This window comes from Pelobates fuscus, chromosome 1, assembly GCF_036172605.1.
Source record: "Pelobates fuscus isolate aPelFus1 chromosome 1, aPelFus1.pri, whole genome shotgun sequence".
In the NCBI taxonomy this organism is placed as follows: Eukaryota; Metazoa; Chordata; class Amphibia; order Anura; family Pelobatidae; genus Pelobates; species Pelobates fuscus.
In genome coordinates, this window is record NC_086317.1 from 311,311,835 (window position 1) to 311,338,138 (window position 26,304).

A 26,304-nucleotide genomic window follows, 5' to 3' on the forward strand; every position below is an offset into this window, starting at 1 on the left:
TGTTTGTGTGACTGTCTGCCTGTAGCTGTGTGTGTGTAACTGTGTGTGACTGTCTGCCTGTAACTGTGTGCGAGTGACTATGTGCCTGGGACCTGGGATTATGTGTGTGACTGTGTGTGCATCTCTGTGGTTAAGTGTGTGTGTTGTGATTATGTGTTTATGTATGTGATTGTGTGTGTCGGTCTGGGATTGTATGTGTGGGTCTGTACTTGTGTATGTCTGTGGTTATGTGGGTGTATGTCTCTGATTGTAAATATATATATATATATATATATACATATATATATATATATACACAACTATATATATATATATATATATATATACACACACACACACACACACACAACCACAGATGTACACACACAGACATACATCTATTGTGTGTGTATATAAATGTGTATGTGTTTAGTAGAAAGGCTCCCTTATTTGGTATACTTAAATATTGCAGTCTCACATAAGGCTAACAAATAAGTGAGTTAGCTACTAAACAATTGAAATATTAAAATTAAGAAAATTGTCTTTTTTTAAATTATGATCTTTTAGCTGTTTAGTAGATAGTTCCCTAAATTGGTGCCCTTATGTGAGATTTCCATATTTAAAGATACTAAATTAGGGTGCTTTATAGCTGTTAGGTGCAGATAGCTCCCTTATTTGGTGTCCTTAAATATGGCAATCCCACATAAGGATAGCAAATAGGGGAGTTATATGATAGGGTAGTTAAGAGGTGTCAACCAGCCCACAACAAGAAATCTGGGTGGCAAATGTGAATACGCTGGCACTTTTTTCCATATACATTTTAACCAAAATAAATTTGGGATATTCTTTGTGTGCTTAGCTGCTATTGTATGAGACTGTAATTTCAACCATTGATTGAGAATATTGTTATTGAATGTGTGTTTGCACTCTCTTGATTTTAAAATACTTATGTGAATTCTATGCAAATTTATGATCCCATCCCCATGTGAAAAGTTTTAGTGCCAACCCAGTTTTGACAGTGGTATCTTATGTGCCCCTTCCCATATATTGTTCCTAGAGTCACCTCTGTGTCTGCATGTGTGGCAGTGTGTGTATGTGTATCTATGAATCTGCATGAGTGTATATGTATCTGCATGTGTGTCAGTGTGTGTATGTGCATACATTTCAAAATCTCACCAACACTACACACAAATACACCCCTGCATTTCAACGTGAACACTACATACAAACTCCACCATTATATATAACCACACCACTACTTTCAACAACCACACTACACACAAATGCATGCTTGCATTCAAACGCCAACACTACATACAAACACACCCTACATTCACTTATACATGCGCCATACAAAAACATGCTAACATTCAAGCACACATACACTGCTCAGTGCTAAATAAAAAAAAATAAAAAAATTGTGAGGCATTGATAATTTCATCCTTAAAAAACTCAAAACATGGATTTGTACCCGTTACTTAAAGGTAAAAAGGCCATAGATTGAAAGTAGGTATTCAAGCAAAAACTGGATTCAGATGGAACTGTAGTCCAAAGCTAGACTAGTAGCAGAAGGATTTATGGGGAAGATCTTTGCACCTGTAGTCGGGTTCAGCACAATCAGAACATTACTGACTATTGCAGCATCTATACAGTTTCATGTAGAGCAGATAGATGTAAAGTCAGCTTTCTTGAATGTTAAAATAGATGAGGGCATTTACAAGATGGAGCCTGAATGATTTGAAACAAATAAAGGTTCAGTATGCAAGTTACAGGAAGGACTAAATGGACTCTAGCAAGCTGCCAGGACATGGAATGACAAACTATGTTACATGCTCATCAAGCAAAACTTAATTCAAAGCAAAGCAGATCCATGTCTATTACCAGGCACAGAAATGGAAAATTGACTTATCCACTACTTTATGTAGATGACACTATCTAGTGCAGTGAAGGACAACAGGACTGTACAGAGATTGTTATGCAATTGACGTGAAGACTTAGAAGTCAAAAGAATGGGAAACCTAGCAAATATGAATAGCGCAGGACCATACATTGTTGGAGACCTTTCCACACCCGACCTAGACCACATGGTAAATAACTAGTGCCTTGTTTCCACTGAGCGGATCGGTTCGGGTCGGTACAGTTTGGAAGGTTTAGAATGGACCAGCCCATTCTGGTGAGAGTTTCCACTGCAAGTCAGACCTTTCAGGGCCATGCGAGGTTTAGAAAAAATGCTCTTCCTGTCCACCAATCAATGGATTGTATAGTAGCTCCACCCTAACCGAACCGTTCCATTTCCTATGGCCCTACATCTGAAGCAGGACCCTGAATGGATCGGTACGGTTCGGTTGTATGGGCCACTTTCATAATGGAAACACCCAACATAGCGAACCGTACCGAACCGATCTGAACCGATCCGCTCAGTGGAAACAAGGCATAGGTCACAAGGTGTGTACAGTACCCATTGCATCCCTAAACTGGAATAAAGCAGTGGATGGTTAGTATACTTGAAATAGATGGTCCAATTTATTGAGAATCCTATAAACGTGAATGGTGTCAAAAAGTAATGGGCAAAAAATACCAAAGGAAAATATGTGGAACTTAAAGGGACACTGTAGGCACCCAGACCACTTCTGCCCATTGGAGTGGTCTGGGTGCCAACTCCCACTACCCTTAACCCTGCAAGTGTAATTATTGCAGTTTTTTATAAACTGCAATAATTTCCTTGCAGGGTTAACTCCTCCTAGTCTAGTAGACAGCCACTAGAGGGCACTTTCTGCTCCATAGCACAGGTTTGCTAGAGCGCTAGAGCGTTCGCTGGACATCCTCACGCTGTGTGGTATGAAAAGCCTAACTGCCTAAGCCTAAGCCGGATACCGCCTGGAAGGGAGTGGAGATCGCAGCTGGAGGCAACTATGGGGTTAAACCTTTAAAAATCCATTTAATCACTTGCAGTAAGAGTGCCTTAGGGGGCCTCCTGGCACAATAACAACTTAATTTATATGAAGTTGTGTTGGTGCCTGGCGTGCCCCTTTAGTCAATAGCAGTGTTGTGTACGGCTCAGTTTTGCAATTAATTTTTATTTGAGATGTTATTTTTTTTCCCCATATATTTATTTTAATATATCAGTGCTGGTCATTAGTGACAGCTAAATTGCAAGATATCAGTTTGATTTACCCAAAACATAAATGGCAAAGCTGAGGCTCAATTTAAACTTTGGGCATTAAAACCCATGATAACACCCTTTCCCTTTGAAAGGTATTCCCCAGTGGCATTGAATAACAATACCCATAGGCTGATCCTTGGTCAAGGTCAGTCAAACTCCACAGCATTAGACATGAATAAAGCTATCAAGTAAATTAAGAGAAACTTGTAGCTCCAATACAACTTTAGCGTAATGAGGTAACTTTGGTGTATAGAACATGTTCATATATCTCCTTGCTAAATTCTCTGCCATTTAAGACTTATACCTCTTTGTTTAGGCAGCCCTAGCCACACCTGGCTGAGACTCACACTGCCTCCTTAAACACTTTCTGACAAGACTTAAACAAGTCTAAATGTATTAGTGTTCCTTATTGCTGCTCAGTCTGTTTAATTTAGAATATCCTATCTTCTGTTCTGTTAATAGCCTGCTAGAGCTTGCAACAGCCTTGCTTGCGATTAAAGTTAAATTAACTGAGCAGGAGATACAAAAACTTCTGAACACATGATGCTGTAAGATCTGATTGATGAAGCTATTTGTTTTCCATGTAGACTGTGTGAGTCACAGCTAGTGGAGGTTTGGCTTGGGCTGCATAAACAGAAACAGAATTATTTAACTCTAACATGGCAGAAATTGAGCAGTTAGATTGGTGGGGCATGATTTATACACCAAAACTGCTTCATTAAGCTAAAGCTATCTGTCCCTTTAAGTTTTTTCTTTTAATCTATAATTTCACTAACACAACTCTTATTAAAGGAAAACTGTCAGCTCCCTCATCAAATTTCTCCCTGAACACTGCTGCTTAAGTGATCTTTGGTCTGGAGAAGTTCTTACACAACTACGTAAATATCACTCTAATTTCAACAGCAGCAAATTCATGCAAATTCATGTTCACTTAACAAAGTTGAGTGATTTTTAGTCAGTTAAGGGACTAACGATCACTTAGATGGCAGCAAAATAATGTTGTGGGAGGTGACAGCTTAAAGGAACACTATAGTATCAGTAATACAAACATTATTTATTATTATTATTATGCTGGTGTGTGTCCAATCACCCCGAAAAGGTAAATAATTATTTTTTTTTACCACGCCGCAATGGCCTCGCCGCAGCTGGCCTCTTCTCCATGGCTGAGATCATCAATCATAATGATCTTAGGCAATCCAATGATTTTCCATAGATAAACATTGGGAGGCTTTTGCGCAAAAACACTGCGCTGTTTCTGGAAACTGAGAAACACAAAAATTAGGGAAATCACTGACACAGACCTCCTGATGCAACCACTCCCCATGCTCATACACCATACCGACATCCCACTAGCAGCATACAAAAAGTCTCTTACTAAACACCTGCTCACAGCAGCTAAATCCCTAATCCCACTCCTCTGGAAGAAAACGTGCGCCCACACTCCAGCAATGGGTGGCTTAGGTGGAGGAAACCCATGGGTGGAGGAAACCCATGTCTCTGACAGCTGCCCTCAAAGACAGGTCCGACAAACACACAGCCACATGGTCTGCTGGGCTCGTCTACATTGCAGGCCCATGCGCACCATCTTGATGCCTCATTCAGGCTTAGTCCTCCACACAGATCATCGCACATACCACAGCTCGGTACCATTCCCCACAAGGGTCAGGAATTTGGAATGAACCGACACAGTCCACCGTCACTCCTTCTGTCCCCACCCGAACCCTTTGGGAATGTCTCCACACCCACACCTCCCCCCCCCCCAACCCCCAACCCCTTTATTTATTTTATTTGTTTTCTCTTTTTCCTTTATTCTCCCTCTTTATTCTCTCACCCTTCCTCTGTCTTTCTTGTGCCCTGCACCTCTCCCCTTCTTCTCTGCCTCAGGGCACCCCCTCCACTCACGACTACGCCCCACCCCTCGGCATTTCCCCCACGCTCTAAATTCAAGATACAGTCACATGGACACACAGACACATAACTCAGATATGCTCACTCACTAAACGAGGTGACATGGGCTGGCCTCTGCATTGCGAGTATGGGCCCCAGGCCGTTACATTTTACAAGCAAACTCAACTTTTACCCAGTTTTGTGGGACCAGAGGGGGAAACGAATACACATGACTTAATTTTGCTGGAGGGTGAGGGAGGGGGGAAATGACGGGGAGAATGCAGATTGAATTCAGGGTTTAAGTTTACTTTTACACTTTTTTCACTATGGTAGCACTAGGTCAGGGGTAGGCAACCTTCGGCTCTACAGATGTTTTGGACTACATCTCCCATAATGCTTTTACAGCCATATTGCTGGCAAAGCATCAAGGGAGATGTAGTCCACAACATCTGTAGAGCCGAAGGTTGCCTTCCCCTGCACTAGGTGTTTGATTTACTTTTAATTTTCCAGCACTGAATTATTTTTATTGAAGGGAGATAGCCAGAGGCAGTCTTATCTCCTCTTTCCTCCTGACTAGGGATAGTATAGAACACCCTTGAAGGTGTTTTCCTTAAGAGCTGCAGGGATATTATCTCTATCCACTATTCTTCCTTTATATGCTGCTCAGCTAAGCTCTCTCTTCTGGGGTTTTTTTTCCTCCCTATATAGCATTAGGGGCAGCATAGAACACCCCTGAAGGTGTTCCATTTAGGAGCTATAGGGTGGATTTTTTGAAGGTGTTCCGTTAGGAGTTATGGGGCAGAGGTTTTTGTATATATATATATATATATATATATATATATATATATATATATATATATATATATATATATATATATATATATATATATATATATATATATATATATATATACACTTTCTCTCTATTACCCCTCTGAGTACCTGCCTTCTGGCTATTTATATTTATTTTAATACTTAGCTTTGGGGATTCAGCCATTACTACATACCCCTTAGCTTTAGTCCATCCCTTCATAGATGTTTTGATATATTGTATCTCCTTTTTTTCTTTTTCCTTTATATTCCATTCAAAGTGCCCTTTCTTTTTTCAGTTTAACAATAAAGCTATTTTATTTGTATTGAGGCACCTCTTGGAATTTATACTACATTATATATACTATATATCAATGGACAACTTTCATGTTTATAAGTGTTCAGTGCTGATGGTCTAGTCATAATATACATAATTTTCCTATTTATTGTATTTAAAACCAGCTCTGAGTCTCTCTCTTTGGATTGAGTCTCTATTATTTCTACTTTTTCAATACTTTATTTCGGGTACAAGCCCTTTTCTGGTGGATCTGGAACCACCATCCTGACCTTTGTGTGTTCCACATTCTCACATTTGTGTGAGTTGTGGACACACTTTCACTATTCTACTTCAAACTCAACTTTTACCCAGTTTTGTGGGACCAGAGGGGGAAACGAATACGCATGACTTAATTTTGCTGGAGGGTGAGAGAGGGGGGAAATGACGGGGAGAATGCAGATTGAATTCAGGCCAGTGACGAGGGGCAGGGTGGGATGCACGTTACACTAAGGTGCTTTAAGTTATGCTCTGATTGCTACACTATAGAACACTAAAGGGCGACTTATCGTCACATGACTTATAGAAAAGTATGAGTCCACAAGTGTACTCTCCGCAACTATATTTTAGTCTACCCATATGCCAAATGTTCTTCCCTAACCATCTTTGTAAAAACAAAACAATGTATAAAAACAAAAATAAAGATTGTAAAAAAATAAAAACACCACGCCAATCAGCATTTCCTCATATAGATGCATTAAATATGGGCAACGTTCAGCACTGTGCAGCACTGGACTATAAAGAGCCTCTAGTGGCTGTCTGAGTGACTGCCATTAGAGGTGTTCCTACAGTGAGGGAAAAATGTATTTGATCCCCTGCTGATTTTGAACGTTTGCCCACTGATAAAGAAATGATCAGTCTATAATTTTAATGGTAGGTGTATTTTAACAGTGAGAGACAGAATAAAAAAATAAAAAAATCAGAAAAACGCATGTCAAAAAATTATAAATTGATTTGCATGTCAATGAGTGAAATAAGTATTTGATCCCCTATCATTCAGCAAGATTTCTGGCTCCCAGGTGTCCTTTATACAGGTAACAAGCTGAGATTAGGTGCACTCTCTTAAAGGGAGTGCTCCTAATCTCAGCTCGTTACCTGTATAAAAGACAACTGTCCACAGAAACAAATAATCAATCAGATTCCAAACTCTCCACCATGGTCAAAACCCAAGAGTTGTCCAAGGATGTCAGGGACAAGATTGTAGACCTACACAAGGCTGGAATGGGCTACAAGACCATCGCCAAGCAGCTTGGTGAGAAGGTGGCAACAGTTGGGGCAATTATTCGCAAATGGAAGAAACACAAAAAAACTGTCAGTCTCACTCGGTCTGGTGCTCCATGCAAGATCTCACTTCATGGAGTTTCAACGATCATAAGCAATCAGCCCAGAACTACACAGGATGATCTTGTTAATGATCTCAAGGCAGCTGGAACCATAGTCACCAAGAAAACAATTGGTAACACACTACGCAGTTAAGGACTAAAATCCTGCAGCACCAGTAAGGTCCACCTGCACAAGAAAGCACATGTACAGGCCCATCTGAAGTTTGCCAATTAACATCTGAATGATTCAGAGGGGAACTGGGTAAAAGTGTTGTGGTCAGATGAGACTAAATCAAACTCTTTGGCATCCACTCAACTCGCTGTGTTTGGAGGAGGAGGAATGCTGTCTATGACCCCAAGAACACCACCCCCACCGTCAAACATAGAGGTAGAAACATTGTGCTTTGGGGGTGTTTTTCTGCTAAGAGGACAGGACAACTGCACCGCACCAAAGGGACGGTGGACAGGGCTATGTACCGTCAAATCTTTGGTGAGAACCTCCTTCCCTAAGCCAGTGCATTGAAAATGGGTCGTGGATGAGTATTCCAGCATTACAATGACCAAAAACACACAGCCAGGGCAACAAAGGAGTGGCTCAAGCAGAATTACATTAAGGTCCTGGAGTGGCCTAGCCTGTCTCCAGACCTTAATCCCATAGAAATCTGTGGAGGGAGCTGAAGGTTCAAGTTGCCAAACGTTGGCCTTGAAACCTACAAAGAGGAGTGGGACAAAATCCCTCCTGAGATGCGTGCAAACCTAGTGGCCAACTACAAGAAACATCTGACCTCTGTGATTGAAGATTTTAATTGAAGGTTTTAATTGAGTAATGAAGGTTTGATGCAAAATTATAGAAAGTTAGATGCAGATTACTACCTTTCAAAGCATTAACTCATCAACAAATGAGATGCAAAATTTGAAAAGAAAAAAAAATTAATCTGATTAAAATTGCAAGCTGTCCCCTCTAATAACATATTCAAATGCTGTAAGAAAACACCTGAGATAATCTTATAGCCAAAAGACTGCATACCGCAAAACAATGAAAAGAGAAAGTCCAACAAAGTAAAACTAAAGCTACTACATATACAATTTGTTCTTGGATGGTGAGGGTACCACAATGGAGCATGAAGCAGCATAGATATATTCCAGGGGTACTTATATTGGTGTGGGAGTTTTAAACTATAGGGCGTGCAAACACTTGCTCAGATCTCGAGATATGCTTTGAGCCAGGATATGACATTACTCTGGAAATTACAAAAACAATTTGCACTGCAAAAACATAAATGCATTAACAATACTGAATACCAAGATTGAGGCCGTATAACAACCTTCTAGCTTAGGAAATATGTATTTATAATGGGGAATAAAAGGCTATGCGGCAAAAAAAAATTTCAACCATAAATAGAAATGCAGTTGGAGACAGAGAGCACCTATATGTAAGATAGGTATTTTACTTGCTTAGTGATCTACATGTATTGTTAGGCAATGCAACATCATTCATTGTAAATATTAATGAATACATTTGTCAGTCTGGACAGTACTATGAACTGTAGCATATTGTCAAAGTTGCAATGAAGTATAATCTATCCCTTAATCTCTGTGTGTCACTCTGATTAACTAAACCTTGGGTTCTATGTGACAGTTATATTGTTCTTGCTCTGTTGTTTCATTATAACCAATAAAGTTTAATTATACATACTCATGTGGAATCCTGTTTAAGTTCTTTCAGTAGAGCATAACTAAAAGATACTAGACCTTCCAAACAAATGTCCCAAAAAGGCAAACTACTGTCCATGGCTTGGCAATCTTTCATTCACATCATAACCTGTGTCTCTCTATAAACTCTGCTAAAATAGGAGGCTTCTGATAAAGGAACCTACAACAACATGAGCAGGAGATCTAAAAGACTGACTGTGTTGGAAGTGCCTTTTGTACCAAGAAAATCTTTAAGGAGGTAGCTTCTGTTAGAGTGGCAATGCTGTTTGCGTTTATCTCAGTGTGGAAACACGATGCAGAGCTGTATTGTGTAGGCATTTCATTCTCACTAGCATTGTGAAAAAAAAAACCAGATTGTACATATAATTCAATAAATGTTAAAAAGCAAAATGTATAAATTACCCATCATCGAAAGTTCAGCCAATGAACCAGACAAGCTATCACAGAAAAACAGATGATCTCCATTCTAAGCCAAATAGGAAATTATTGTTATGAAGGGCATTTAATAATTTAGAGGCATTCAAAAATTATACAATTAGAATCTCTTTGCTTCCTAAATGAAAATAGATTGGCAGTGAATAAAATTAGGATTTGCTTTAATTTCCCTCTTAAAGTTAAAATAAAGATGTCCTCTCCTTTATCCGCTGACTTCTGAAATCTATGGATCTTCCCTCAGCCTTTTGACTAAAGTAAAGTAAATAATATGCCTTGTGTTAACCTGTGAATATACTGAAAATCTCTAATATATAGTGAGTGATCGGCTGATGCAATTTGATATCTAGTAAAAAGACATTTATAGATGACCACGGGGTTTGATTAATAAGCTTGGAATTGCCAAACATACTAAAGGCAAGTTTTTGTGTGAAATATGACTGCTGTCTATAAATTTGCACAAGAGAATGGCTCTGAAACTCCATGCTCACATTCTTCATAACATCTGAAGACTACTCCGTATTCCTGAAGAAACTGAAGGCTACTGTTCAGTGTTCAACGTATTCATGTTGATCCAATGAGATGTCGGACTACAAGAATGCTCATTTCCCTTTTTGCGTGGCAGAATTGCAAAATCTTTTAAAGTTGGATTTGTTTTATTTTGTAGTTTTTTCCCTTTTATTATGGATTATCAGTAGCAGCAGGGATGAGCGAAGAGTTAATACACTAAGTTTAACCTATATTGCTATGTCACCAGACAGTTTTACTTTCTCCACAATCTATCTGTCAGTATAAATAAAGTAACAAACCAGAAACCACTTTAAACATAGCAATGTTACAACGGGGAACTTTTAGCTGACAAATATTCAGGATAGTTCAGAAGTTGAAAATCACAAAATCAAGATACATTTTAGCACCTTTATATGTGAATACAAATCCGTATGTGTATAATTTAGAATATATATTCATTTACGGTTTTGCTAGTTATTTTTCTTGAAGAAAAAATGTACATTAAACCATCATTTGATCTAATATGCATTAATGCTTCGATGCCTGGCTGTGTATTGAACAGGTTTCCTAACACAGAGCCATGAAAGGTTTACAATGTTTAAAGGTTTTAGCTGTAACGTTAGTGCTGCAGAGTCTCAGAAACACTTCCACTAACAACCACATTTCTGAATTCTCCATCCATCAATATTTTATATTGCTATACCTACAAAGAACCTCACAGTTGTTTTCAGCAGAAGAAGCAATCTAGAGACTTTGCATTTTCAATGATAATCATAATAATTTAGTTTTCCTTGAGTATTTACTTTAGTTCAAAGTTCTGCACATATTCTATAGGTTTTACTATATTTCAGAGTTCTATGCAGCATTTACAGGAGGTTTTACTATAGTTCAGAGTTCTATGCAGCATTTCCAAAAAGTTTTACTATATTTCAGAGTTCTATGCAGCATTTCCAGGAGGTTTTACTATATTTCAGAGTTGTATGCAGCATTTCCGGGATGTTTTACTATATTTCAGAGTTCTATGCAGCATTTCCAATAAGTTTTACTATATTTTAGACTTTTATGCAGCATTTCAAGGAAGTTTTACTATATTTCAGAGTTCTATGCAGCATTTCCGGGATGTTTTACTATATTTTAGAGTTTTATGCAGCATTTCCAGGATGTTTTACTATATTTCAACGTTCTATGCAGCCTCTCCAATAAGTTTTACTATATTTCAGAGTTCTTTGCAGCATTTCCAGGAAGTTTTACTATATTTCAGAGTTCTATGCAGCATTTCCAGGAGGTTTTACTATAGTTCAGAGTTCTATGCAGCATTTCCAGGAAGTTTTACTATATTTCAGAGTTCTATGCAGCATTTCCAGGAAGTTTTACTATATTTCAGAGTTCTATGCAGCATTTCCAGGAGGTTTTACTATAGTTCAGAGTTCTATGCAGCATTTCCAGGAAGTTTTACTGTATTTTAGACTTCTATGCAGCATTTCCAGGAGGTTTTACTATATTTCAGAGTTCTATGCAGCATTTCCAGGAGGTTTTACTATAGTTCAGAGTTCTATGCAGCATTTCCAGGAAGTGTTACTATATTTCAAAGTTCTATGCAGCATTTTCCAGGAGGTTTTACTATATTTCAGAGTTCTATGCAGCATTTCCATGAGGTTTTACTGTAGTTCAGAAATATATGCAGCATTTCCAATAGGTTTTACTATATTTCAGAGTTACATGCAGCATTTCCAGGAGGTTTTACTATAGTTCAGAGTTCTATGCAGCATTTCCAGGAAGTTTTACTATATTTCAGAGTTCTATGCAGCCTTTCCAAGAAATCTTACTATATTTCAGAGTTCTATGCAGCATTTCCAGGAAGTTTTACTATATTTCAGAGTTCTATGCAGCATTTCCAAGAAGTTTTGCTATATTTCAGAGTTCTATGCAGCATTTCCAGGAGGTTTTACTATATTTCAGAGTTGTATGCAACATTTCCAATAAGTTTTACTATATTTTAGACTTTTATGCAGCATTTCCAGGATGTTTTACTATATTTCAAAGTTCTATGCAGCCTCTCCAATAAGTTTTACTATATTCCAGAGTTCTTTGCAGCATTTCCTGGAAGTTTTACTATATTTCAGAGTTCTATGCAGCATTTCCAAGAAGTTTTGCTATATTTCAGAGTTCTATGCAGCATTTCCATGAGGTTTTACTATATTTCAGAGTTGTATGCAGCATTTCCGGGATGTTTTACTATATTTCAGAGTTCTATGCAGCATTTCCAGGAGGTTTTACTATATTTCAGAGTTCTATGCAGCATTTCCATGAGGTTTTACTGTAGTTCAGAAATATATGCAGCATTTCCAAGAGGTTTTACTATATTTCAGAGTTATATGCAGCATTTCATGGAGGTTTTACTATAGTTCAGAGTTCTATACAGCATTTCCAGGAAGTTTTACTATATTTCAGAGTTCTATGCAGCCTTTCCAAGAAGTCTTACTATATTTCAGAGTTCTATGCAGCATTTCCAGCATGTTTTACTATATTTCAGAGTTCTATGCAGCATTTCCAGGAGGTTTTACTGTAGTTCAGAGTTCTATGCAGCATTTCCAGGAAGTGTTACTATTTTGCAGAGTTCTATGCAGCATTTCCAGGAAGTTTTACTATATTTCAGAGTTCTATGCAGCATTTCCAGGAAGTTTTACTATATTTCAGAGTTCTATGCAGCATTTCCAGGAGGTTTTACTATAGTTCAGAGTTCTATGCAGCATTTCCAGGAAGTTTTACTATATTTCAGAGTTCTATGCAGCATTTCCAGGAAGTTTTACTATATTTCAGAGTTCTATGCAGCATTTCCAGGAGGTTTTACTATAGTTCAGAGTTCTATGCAGCATTTCCAGGAAGTTTTACTATATTTTAGACTTCTATGCAGCATTTCCAGGAGGTTTTACTATATTTCAGAGTTCTATGCAGCATTTCCAGGAGGTTTTACTATAGTTCAGAGTTCTATGCAGCATTTCCAGGAAGTGTTACTATATTTCAAAGTTCTATGCAGCATTTCCAGGAGGTTTTACTATATTTCAGAGTTCTATGCAGCATTTCCATGAGGTTTTACTGTAGTTCAGAAATATATGCAGCATTTCCAAGAGGTTTTACTATATTTCAGAGTTCTATGCAGCATTTCCAGGAGGTTTTACTATAGTTCAGAGTTCTATGCAGCATTTCCAGGAAGTTTTACTATATTTCAGAGTTCTATGCAGCCTTTCCAAGAAGTCTTACTATATTTCAGAGTTCTATGCAGCATTTCCAGGAAGTTTTACTATATTTCAGAGTTCTATGCAGCATTTCCAAGAAGTTTTGCTATATTTCAGAGTTCTATGCAGCATTTCCAGGAAGTTTTACTATATTTCAGAGTTCTATGCAGCATTTCCAGCATGTTTTACTATATTTCAGAGTTCTATGCAGCATTTCCAGGAGGTTTTACTGTAGTTCAGAGTTCTATGCAGCATTTCCAGGAAGTGTTACTATTTTGCAGAGTTCTATGCAGCATTTCCAGGAAGTTTTACTATATTTCAGAGTTCTATGCAGCATTTCCAGGAAGTTTTACTATATTTCGGAGTTCTATGCAGCATTTCCAGGAGGTTTTGCTATAGTTCAGAGTTCTATGCAGCATTTCCAGGAAGTTTTACTATATTTCAGAGTTCTATGCAGCATTTCCAGGAAGTTTTACTATATTTCAGAGTTCTATGCAGCATTTCCAGGAGGTTTTACTATAGTTCAGAGTTCTATGCAGCATTTCCAGGAAGTTTTACTATATTTCAGAGTCCTATGCAGCATTTCCAAGAAGTTTTACTATATTTCAGAGTTCTATGCAGCATTTCCAGGAAGTTTTACTATATTTCAGAGTTCTGTGCAACCTTTCCAATAAGTTTTACTATATTTCAGAGTTCTATGCAGCATTTTATTTTCGATGACAGTTTATTATAGTTCTATGCAGCGTTTCCATTGGTCTTTTTATTTTGCACAGTTCTGCACAGTAATTCCAGGAGAATGAAATGGTAGTAAATGTACATCTGCCGTGTGACTAATAGTTACAAATTTTAGCAGGTCCTATTGTGACTTTTAATTAATAAAAGACACGTTACAAAAACATTACATTTTTCTCGGATGGTGCACAGAGGGTAACTATGGTAGGCTTACCATCTTTACGGTGTGTGGTCACATGACCACCCTGCATTCCACAGGCTAAGGTATGGCTGCACAATGCATGCTTTGTAATTTCTTTGGGTAGAAAAAACACAGGATGTTAATGTCTGCATTGCATTAGCTCATGTCTTATATGACATGACAGCTATCGTGAAAGTAGTTTTACCATTTTTTTCATCTGCTATAATTACTGGTTCTATTTATAAAAGACCACAGCAGTGTACAACATAAGGAATTACAAGCAAACTGGCAAAAATGAATGGTATAAGGTATACCATTGTACACAGTACAGTGGACGATAAATGGTACAGTGCATGGTGCACGTTACAGTGGATGGCATATGATACAGGATTCAAAGTTCTTCACATTTGGTGTCATCATGTGCAGCATGACGATGCTAAACACAGCTAATTCTTCTCATAGAATGCGTTGGATTCTGTTATTTTCTATTACACGCACTGAACAGATAGAATGTGGCGATAGCCATGCATCCACCATGTGTCCTCAGTGCTTCACTATGAGAAGCATTTGATTGGACAGAGATTATGACTGATTTCATACTAGAATGCTGAAATTAGATTGTCCCAGTGCTGAATTACAAGTTCCATTGCTTTTTTGAAAACAATCTTTTTTTTTTTTTTTAATTAAGAGGGTGACCTAAACCTAAAGTAAGAAAAGGAACACTGTGCAATTAAAACAAAATATTTTAATTTCTATATTATTTATTTTTTTAATATTAGAGTTTTTCTTTAAATGTAGAACAGACAGATGGAGCATTTTATTAGTTTCTGAAGTGATTGATGATAGTGGAAGTTAGCCTACATGACAGCAGTGGTTATTTGTGGTTATAATAATTAATCCATCCCCCTCCATTTAGCTGTATGCTTGGAGTGGAGAGAGATGAGAGAAATAATGGCCCCTAAGTGGTTTACAGATTTTAATATACAGTTTGATGAATTCAAAAATATACTAAAACACATCTGGTAACAAAAAGCAAATAAAATGCCTAACCCATGCATTGGTATTCTATAAATGCATCAAGCTAAATATTAATGGAGTTATGGATAAAAATAAATAAAAGACTCCCCACTTAGTTAAAGAGTTACTCCAAGCATAATGACCAATTCAGTGATTTGAAGTAGTCACGGTGCCTGGAGTCACTCGCGCAGCATTTTGCTGTAATACAGAGTTTAACCCCTTAGCTGCCTTAGCTGTAACTCCAGCCCAAGAATCATCATAAGAACATCATTAGCCAGCCCTGTACAAGAGTTCCAGACTAGATAATGTCAATTCTGTGCACATTTCTTGCACAGTGTGCTGAGTTGGCTGAGAGTAAACAGCTAATGCTCTCAGTCAATGAATGGTAACTGGATTCGCTTCTGGTTTCTGCAGCTCTGCAGAGGCCAGAGGCACATTACAGAGGATCTAGGATCCTCGGAGCCAAGCAAGAACACAGGTAAGAGGGCAAAGTTTTGCTAAACAGTTTGCCCCATTACCTGGGAACTAAGCCAGTGTACACCTGGCATCATAAACACTACAGCGGGCTTTAAGTAAATAATAAAATTCACTACAGTGCCACATCCAGAATCATATCATAGTATTATAAAGGCTACCATTTATGTACCAAGGAGGTGCCCCCACTTTAGGTATTTAGAATTAGCGCCTTCCACTAATATGGGCAATCTTGCTAAATGTGAGAAAGAAGGCAGTGAAAATGTGTATATTGTTAAACTTTTTGATCTTCTCTTTAAAAAATACACAAAATTACTCTGCTTTCTTATATACCAAACACTTGCACAACAAACACAACAAATGTTTATTCAAAATCAAATTGTTAAATTATATGTAGGTACTCTTTTAGTCAATACTTTGTGCTACCTCCATTTGCCAAGATAACAGCTCTGAGTCTTCTTCTATAATGTCTGATGAGGTTGGAGAATACATGGCAAGGATCTGAGACCATTCCTTCATACAGAAGTTCTCCAGATCCCTTAAATTTCAAAGTCAATGCAGGTTGACACTCCTCTTCAGTTCATCCACAGGTTTTCTATGGGGATCAATTCAGGGACCGGAATGGCTATGGGAGAACCTTGATTTTGTGGTCAGTAAACAATTTTTGTGTTGATTTTGGTTATTTGTTGTGCTGGTTTTGGATGTCTGTGCTGCTTGAAGAGCCAACCCTGGCCCATCTTACGTTTTCTGGCAGTGGCAATCAAGTATTCCTTTAATATGTGTTGATATTTGGTAGAGTGCATGATGCCATGCACCCTAACACAATGTCCAGGTCCTCTGACAAAAAAAGAGCCCTCAAACCAAATGTAACTGTTGGCATGAGGTACTTTTCCATATGGCTACCTCTCTGTGTGCGCCAAACCCACCTGTGGTGTTTATTGTCAAAAATCTCTATTTTGGCCAATCCCATTTAGTGTCTGGAAAACTTAAGATGGTTAAGTTTGTTTTGAATGAGAGTAAACGTTTTTTTTTTTTTCTTGAAACTCTTCCAAACAACATGTGGAGATGTAGGTGATGTCAAATTGTAGTTTTGGAGACTTTCTGACCCCAAGACACAACTAACTTCTGCAATTCTCCAGCTGGGATCATTGGATATGTTTTAGGCACTTGAACAACCCTCTTCACACTGTGTTGAGACAATACATACACAAGTCCTCCTCTAAGTTGATTTATAACATTTCCAGTTGACTGGAACTTCTCAATTATTGCCCTGATGGTGGAAATTGGCATTTTCCATGCTTTTGATATTTTCTTATAGACCCTTCCCATTTTGTGAAGATCAACAACCTTTTGCCGCACATCACAACTAAATTACTTGGTCTTACCCATCGTGAGGAATGACTAAGGGAATTTGGCCTATGTATTACCTCATATTTATACCCATATGAACCAGGAAGTCATGGTTGAACAATTTCCTGTACCTAGTCACCCAGGTGTACTAAAAAAAACTAAAATACTAATTGGAATATACTTCAAATATATTGTTCTCATATGAATTCATAGGACTGCCAATATTTGTACCCACATATATTTAACCATTTATTTTGGGGGGGGATAAACCTGTGTTTGTGTTTGATATTCATGAAAGCAGAGTGTTTTTGTGTGTTTTTTTGAACAAAAGATCAACAGGTTAAAAAAGAAAGAAATGTTTTCACAGCCTTCTTTGCTCATATTTACCAAGGGTGCCAATACTAGTGGAGGACACTGTGTATATATGTATATAGTCATAAAATGATCCCAAGTCTTGCTTAATTAGATTCTTTGGAGCATCTGCCTTGTCACTGTTAATAGAATCAATGGAAAGTTACTATATTGTGCAATACTTTTTTTTGTATCTCGATTATGGACTAATAAAGTTATTCATAACTCAAATGTAATGTGTGTGTATTTTGTGTATGTGTGTGTGTATGTATAATAATAATAATAATAATAATAATAATAATAATAATAATATTTAAATGTCTGTTACTATGCATCCTATCCTACACACCCAGCCCAATGTTTCATTGACAGCATGGATAACCTGTTCCAACAATGTAATACAAATTATAAAAAAGGTTGAAACACATATTAGTTGTTAATAATACTATAATATGGGTTCGGGAAAGAAAAGAAACCGTAAATACTATGTTTATTCTCCAAACACTGAATTGTAGTAAAGTGAAAATAAATTGCAAAATGTATGCAAAACTTATTCTAAATTCATAATGCGGCTAGTTGCAAGTTGCTGTAGTCTGGTGTTTTGTGAACAAATCCAATCGTTATTTATGATTTTTCCAGAGCCCCAAAATGGTACGGTTTACATCAATTATGTGATATCATTTCCATCTTTTGTATTGCTTATATTACATTATTGAACTATGCATGGTGTCCATGTAACATATGGCAAGATGGGCATATGGCAGGATGTATCATGTAATATAGCTTATGGATGAGGATGGATGATTGGTGTATTTGGATGGGAGGATAGAGAGACATATCACAGTGCATTAGGTATTATTAATAGATAATAACATATAAATCTGAGTATGTGTGTATATGTGTGTAGTTGTGTGTGTAGATGATGATTGACAGATAGATAGGATAGATCACATCACAATAATGAATAATACAGTATGAGCTGTGAAGCTCCACTATAAATAATCTAAGATTAAAAAAAAAACAAAAAAAACATAAAACCGTGCAGACAAAAATCTGATTAATTTTGCTGGTTATTTAGTGATTTTTGTTTTTTATTCTGATCCATTGAACCATTTAGCACTGAACAGGTTAACATTAAGGTAAACTAATTGCAGAATGACCGCCTTCCTGTTACGGGGTACACACATTCCCTCAGCAATTTACACAGATTCCTCGCAAACCATGTGATAATAAAATATTGCATGTGTGCAGAATAAAACAATAGCTACCAATTCCATCTAAAGGACAAAGAAAACCCACCTCACACACTGCACATGTCAGAAGCACTAAATCACTCATGGCTAAGCTGACCGATGAACTACATTTACCATGATGCTCAGTCAGTTTGCAAGCAAGCTGAGCATCATGGGGAATGTAGTTCACTAGTCCTTTGAGTGCCCAGGTTAGTTAGCCATCAGCGCATGGATGCTGGCTGGCTGCTTGCCTCTCATGCTGTAACAGACCATCTCACACCCCCCTTCTCTTTGTGTAGCTCTTTTACACCAAAGGATGAACCCACAATATATAGCCCACAGCACAGATGGAAAGGTATCAGAGCATAGTATACCTGGAGGGGGTAGTTGTGGATCAGTCAGTGAGTGTGCGGATCTGGCAGAGCAGGGAGTAGTAACACATGCAGTAACAGACGGCACAGCTGGAGCACAGTCACCAGGGAGCCAGCAGCAGTGTGCGCGGTGTCTGATCTCAGTTCTGCATCCCACATTGTGTGCAAACAGTCTGCCTTCGCAGCTCATTGAACCCCCTACATATCATTTTACCATATAAGGACACGAAGGCGCAAACACACTTTTACTGATTTAGGTTCCCTGCAGATGGCATTCAACACTTTCCTTATTTCGGAGTTTGTGACTTTTTATTCCAGATACAATGTCTTTGTTGGGATTTTTTTCTTCCTGTCTCCCTTCCCCTAACCTATTACAACAGGCGCTCCATCATTATGGTGGGGGAAGAATGCCGAATAGAATACAGAATGCTCACTAGCGTCATCCAAATGCACGGACTTAGCGATTTAAGAGTAATGCAAGGCTTCCGAGAATAGGTATCAGCCAAATCATCATTTTGGCATAAGAATTGGTCTACGTGTGTTTATATTTAAAGAAACAGGTCATCTATTTATGTAAAACATATAAAGGGTGACTGTCATTTCGCATACATTTAATATCTTAAAATTCACTCATCCACTTACATTATAAAACACTTGATGTACCATAACCACTACAGTGTGGTTTAGTGGCTATGGTGCCAGGACAGTCCTGGCACCCTCCCAGTGTTAGAATATGCCTGGGCTCTGCTGGGTGCCCCTTGCTATAGCCTTGCTTCTGAATTCTCCTCACCGGAGTGCTTTCAATTAGTATGGTCCTGTAGAGCCCAGGAGAACCGTTTTACATGTCATTCATCTGCTCACCTTTGCAGCAACTACAGCACATATTGTTCATCTAGTACAGGGGTAGGCAACCTTCACACCCATAATGCTTGCAAAAGATCATGGGAGGTGTAGTCCAAAACATCTGGAGTGCTGAAGGTTGCCTATGCCTTTTCTAGTACATACCCCCAACTTTGGATGGTATAAAAGCAGGCCAAGGGGTGACGTAATATATCATTGGCGATGCCCAAAATGGGCAGTCCCACAGGGGACAAGACCACCCACAGAAGGGACATGTCAGCCTCAAGGTAGATTGTGCAAACAGCGCTGCTATAGCACTTTCTGCATGGTCCTCGTTCCCTCATCATAGCAAAAGGACGTCTAATAATGTGCCCACGCTGTGCTTGCTGGGACAGTTCTCTGGTGTCCCCAAATGTGGGTCACCAAGGTACACAATAGTTACCATGAAACACAACCCCAAAATCGGTCTAAGCATTGGGAGCTCTGCTCCTCCATGAAAGCTTGCTATACCCATAAAGCATTGTTTGTGGGATACGTTCAGTAATGCTACAAAAAGTTCAAGGAGTGCCTTACAACACTCATTCAGTTGATGGTTTTGTTTGTCTGAATATAACCCATGAAAAATACTGGAAAAACTATTCTAACTAACCAAAAAGGAAGCAAAAAGCTAGTTCTAAAACAAGTGTGGAAATGCTATTGCTAAATACCTATATCCTGCCTACCTTAGCATGGTACCGTATATATGTTTCTTTCATCTTTCCTATATATTACTTGCTGTTATCTTAACCCCTTAAGGACCAACCTTCTGGAATAAAAGGGAATCATGACATGTCACACATGTCATGTGTCCTTTAAGGGGTTAAAGATGGAGACATAACTAACAAGAAGGATGAGTTCCATCTGCTGTAAGTTAAAGGATCACTATAGGGTAAGGAACACAACCATGTATTCCTGACCCTATAGTGTTTAATACACCATTTAGGTGACTTACACCCACTTAGCCCCCCCTATAAAAGTTTAAAACTCACCTTATTTCCAGGTCTGCCGGCACTGGCCCCACCTCCTGTGTGACATCATCAAAAATGGCCGATTTTTTATAGGGAAACCATTGGATTGTCTAAAATCTGCACGATGCGGGACCAAATGCCCTTTTGGCCGATCAGGACCTCCTCATAGAGATGCATTGAATCAATGCATCTCTTATTATTATTATTGTCGCCATTTACATAGCGCCAACAGATTCAGTAGCGCTTTACAATATTATGAGAGAGGGGATGCAGAGCGTGGGGACGCTGAAAGGCGGGGCTGCCTACTGTGCAGCCCTCAGCCAGGAAGCCCTCCCAGTGGCCATCTAAGGAGTGGCCACTTGGAGGTGTCCCTAGGGGCAATGTAAACACTGCCTTTTCTTTTCAAAAAAGGTAAATCTGTATGATTGTTGGATTTAGCTCACTCCCCTTACCATTAGAATATGGCTGTTCACAAACAAATCCTTATTGACTTTATTCAGTTGTTTCAAATCTCCTAATGCAGACCAGGAGAATTGCACATAAAACTGTTGCACATATCACTCTACTGCTATCCCAAACCCCCTTAACACAGGGATCCATTTGACTCAATTCAGTTAGCCTTGGGTTGTTAGTGAATACAGTGAACCACAAAGGAATTGTAACAACCGAATACAGGAGAATTGAGCTAAATTAAATCAACTGAATTGGAATATAAAATGTGGTGTTTAATGAATAGACTTTTCACCATTCTGGTGTTTTTTTTTCTCTTACGTGATTTATATGTGAGTTTAAAATAACATAATACTCTGAGTAAAGTGTTTATGTGGATTGGGTGACATTCACATATGAGCAATATAGCACTATATGTAAGTGATCGGAACTGTGGCATATTATATATCAGCTGCTGCTCTTTTTTAAATTAAATGTTATTTTTTTTTATTTTGTGTATCTTTTTTTATTAATTTAGAATTCATTGTTTTGCCTATTTTAATACATTTTGCATGTAATATATAAAAAAAATGTAGTGGTCTGCTGCAGCCTAGAGTATCCATTTAAATGTAAAGATAGCTATATTGGCATTTCTGGCAACTGGCAATTGTAAGAAGTAATGATTATGTACAATACATTACGTTATGTACAATATGACATGACATAACAGACATGTAACGTGTTAGTCATTCCTGTATGGTACAAAACACACCCAAACACCTCAGGTTACACGTAAAGCAACCTAAAGCTGGTGCCCAGAGCTGGTGGCAACATTAGAAGCCCAGAAAAGGACCAATAGAAATGATTAATTATCTCACAGAATGTTCAGCTATGGTCCCACTCCTGTATATTTAATAATAATCTGTGACAGACAGGCACTAAATGTTCTGCTCTATTTGTTGACTCTGTAGTGCTCCATTGTGTTGGGGAAATGAGTCTGATATTAGGTGCTACGGTGAGATTTAGTAGCTTAAAGGAACACTACAGCATTAGGAATACAAATGTGCACTGCTATAGTGTCTCTGTCCTTATATATAAAATACATGTTTAACTTACCTTTTGCCAACTCTGAGGTTCCCTTGGCGCTGCTCACCTCTCTCCAGCGACATTATTGAGGAGGCATTGTCTCCTCTTGCCGGAACATTGGGGACATGGCAAGTGCCGCATGCACCCAAGCTTCCTATAGGAAAGCATTTTATTATATGGTCTCCTATGTGCTTCTGCATCATGTAAATGGATTTTCATAATCAATATACATTTTATATCAATCTCAATGGAAACTTGGAGCTTTAGCCACTTTTTATCTGTTAATTAATTCTGCTTATACACTTTATTTCTGTCTCTCGGTATATCATCACAATCCACCTCCAATCCACATTCCAAAAAATATATATCATTACACGTGGAGCCCGGTATCGATATATTTTTTGTATGTTTCATTTTATGTGTTTGGTATGAGGGTCCAACACAAAGGTGTTAAACTGCCTGAACGATTTTATATATTTGTGAGTCTTTTTAGACAGTTATTTGTATAGAGGTGGGTGAAAACTTTTTTTTCATTTTTTTTATTTTCTCCACCGACTTTTTTGCACTTTTATATAACATTATCATTATTATGTTAAAATCATTACAGTTTGCCTCACATCACACTGTAATTCTATTGCCATTATCTTTCAAACCTATTTATTCAGTAAACATAAAATGTGTTAAGTTAAAAACCAAGTTCCCGGGTATAAGTAAAGAGAGCCGACTTGGAAAATCTCATAGCCAGCTTGTTTTCCACTCTGCCTTTTTTGCTGTAAAATTTTGTTAAAAGTTTGTTAAAAAACAAACGACCCAGAAACAGTTCCAAGCCTGGTGAATGCCCATAAGAGTCAAAACTGTTGCCAATTCATCTTGGTATAGTAACTGAATAAGGGCACATACATGCAGTGATAACTACAGCTGGCTGTTTATTCTAAGATTTAGGTCAACCATAACATTTTTACCAGGAGTACCATGTACATTTTATTTTAGAAAATTATATTATATACCTTGTAAGGTAACTTGTCAAACTGAAAGTATATCTGATATAGATAATTTCTCAAATTAAGTTATTTTATCCTTACATTTTAAATTCACTGTTAGTTTACTTTGAATTCTCATTTTAGAAAATAACTCTAATAATGGTGTAGATAGATAACAGCATGAGAGAGTTACTAAGCAGTTTACATAGTGCCGCATTTTCTGGGTTGTCACCTGTCAATGATTAGTCACAGTGACATTTTCTACAAGTGTCCGTGTTGCCTTTTGAGCCACAGATTGATATTTGTTCAATTCTACTTAAAGATTTAAGATAAATAAGCTAAGCAGCACAAATCCTCACTTTACTTCATTCACAACTGTCTATGTTAAAATGTATCTTCCTACATACAACTAACTAATATATAGCAAATTATATATATATACAACAATTTTATATAAAAAATACCCACTATTTTGCCTGGGACTATAATTCCCACTAATCTCAAGCAGCATTGTGACACTACTGTAACACTTATACTACCCCTTACCCAGACCTCCCAATAATCCAGATTTTGGCAGGGCAGTTCCAATTTTTTGGGTCTCGTCCCTCCTTTTTCCGCTTTTGGAGACACCTGGGAACTGTCCCCAGCTATCACAGCACAAACACATCATAAAACACACTCAGGTTAAATCAGGACATAAGTGTCATGGCTTCTGGGGATTATGCCGGCGTGGTTGCACATAAAGTAAGCAACCACACCGACAGAGACAAATTTTACTCACTTTATTCACGGCAGTTCACTGTCCGACCTCCCTCCAGTCTGGTCCCCAGTGGGTGCGACGCTCTTAGGAGCGCTGACCGCTGCAGTTCAAATTTTTATAATAATCTTACCTTCGCCCACACCAAAGATGGCACGAACGTGCGTGCGACGTCACATTATAGACGCGCACACACGTATTGGGGTCAGAGGTCGGAGGCAGTGCCAAAGGAGGGGTATTTAAACCCAAATTACCTTTCTGTCAGTGCCCTGTCGTGGTTTCCCTTAGTTGGTGATCCGAGCTTGTGTTTTCTGTTTTTTGACTTTGGCTTTGTTTTGACTTGCCTGAATTCTGGTATCCTTGACTTTTGGCTTTACCTTATCGTTGTGTCTCCTTCTGTGTCCCTGACCTCGGCAAGTATTCTGACTATTCTCCGGTATGTTAAGTCCGGCCATTCTAAGGCCCGGAAAGACATTACCTTTAGTCTAGGTGTGATATAATTCTGCGTGCTGGATCTACTAGTAATCCTGACAACAAGGACCCAGCAGGGAATACTGAAACAATGCTCCCTGTAGGATAAGCCCTGAGTGGGCCAGCTAAAATGATTGGCATGCAGCCTATTGTGTATTTACAGTGTATTTACAGCAGGTTGACCTGCCATTATTGTGGCAATTAATGTGGTCAGATACACCCCCATTCCAGGGGTGTCCGCCCCTTTCAGTGCAGGTCCTCCTCTATTTGGGCATCTCTGACATGCCCCCATTTACTTCCCTCCCATCGGCATCCTGATTCTGGGGCTTCCCTCCCATCGGCATCCTGATTCTGGAGCTTCCCTCCCATCGGCATCCTGATTCTGGAGCTTCCCTCCCATCGGCATCCTGATTCTGGGGCTTCCCTCCCATCGCCATCCTGATTCTGGGGCTGCCGATGTATGCCTTAACCCCTACACTACCTTAACATTGCTCTACTTATATTCCTTAACTCCCACGCTACCCTAACACTCTAACTCTAGTTCTAACTTCAATTCTGACCTTAGCTCTAAATTCAATCCTAACACAGACACATAGTGGTGAAGCCTGTATTGGGCAAAAATAATACATTATCAGGGTCCAGGAGAGATTTATTAACCACTCTGAAGAACCCTTTAGTGGCACGATCTTCCCACAATACACTTTGTAATGTAATTCTTTCATTAATTTATTAATTCAAATAAACAGATCTAAGAAGTAGTATTTTGTGTATATCTCTATCTGTATATATGTGTTTCCATCTTTTTCCAGCATTAAGCTTGCATAAGATGCAATAATACTTTGCACTAGTTGCACTCACATGTTTACTTATTTTATATATATATAAATGAACTTTCCCGCATCTGTCTGTTGCAAGCTGTACAGCTTTCAGCAAAAGCTGACAGATAAACAACATGTTCCGCAAACTCCTAATTTATATTGGAAAATCCTACTTGAAGACAGAAACTGATGTCAAATGTATTGTTTTCATTGAACATCTATTGTTTGCATTACGTTTTTTTTATTTTTTCCCCCTGTTTTGTTTAATCCTTTACCCTTATAATCTTGCTCTTTCGGAGGAGTTATATTGCATTTGCATATGTCTGTATGTATATACCTAGTGGTGTATTTTCTCTCTCCCTCTCTCTCTCTCTCTCTCTATATATATATATATATATATATATTCTCTCTCTCTCTATATATATATATATATATTTTCTCTCTCTCTCTCTCTCTCTCTATATATATATATATATATATATTCTCTCTCTCTCTCTCTCTCTATATATATATAGATAGAGAGAGAGAGAGAGAGAGAGAGAGAGAGAGAGAGAGAAAATATACCACTAGGTATAGGTGTATATATATACTTCGCAGTATATTATTCCGGCTTTATCCTTTTAATACTTGCTCATGATATGGCTGTGGAACATGAGTTAATTGTCAGGGGTGTACCCTCAAATTTGTAAGGTGTAAGGGATTTTTCAGTATTGCTTTGCTAGTTTCGTACTACTTGATTGTATATATTGTGTGTTTTCTTCTTATTTACAAAAAGTGTAGACTTTATCCTTTACAGATTTCTCAGGCAGGTTTAAGTGTCTG

At 38.2% G+C, this 26,304-nt stretch overlaps 1 protein-coding gene across 2 annotated transcripts in view; it reads right to left on the reverse strand.

The window, feature by feature from the left end:
• FHL2 (four and a half LIM domains 2) overlaps positions 1-26,304 on the reverse strand; it is a 98,238-nt gene that overhangs the window by 66,153 nt on the left and 5,781 nt on the right. Inside the window, exon 1 of one of the 2 annotated variants that reach the window (XM_063458576.1) lies at positions 19,098-19,282. The exons of the other annotated variant lie outside the window; for it this stretch is intronic. The gene's annotated coding sequence lies outside the window, so the exon portion shown is untranslated. Of the gene's footprint in view, positions 1-19,097; positions 19,283-26,304 lie in introns of those variants that run through there. 2 annotated transcript variants of the gene reach the window in all.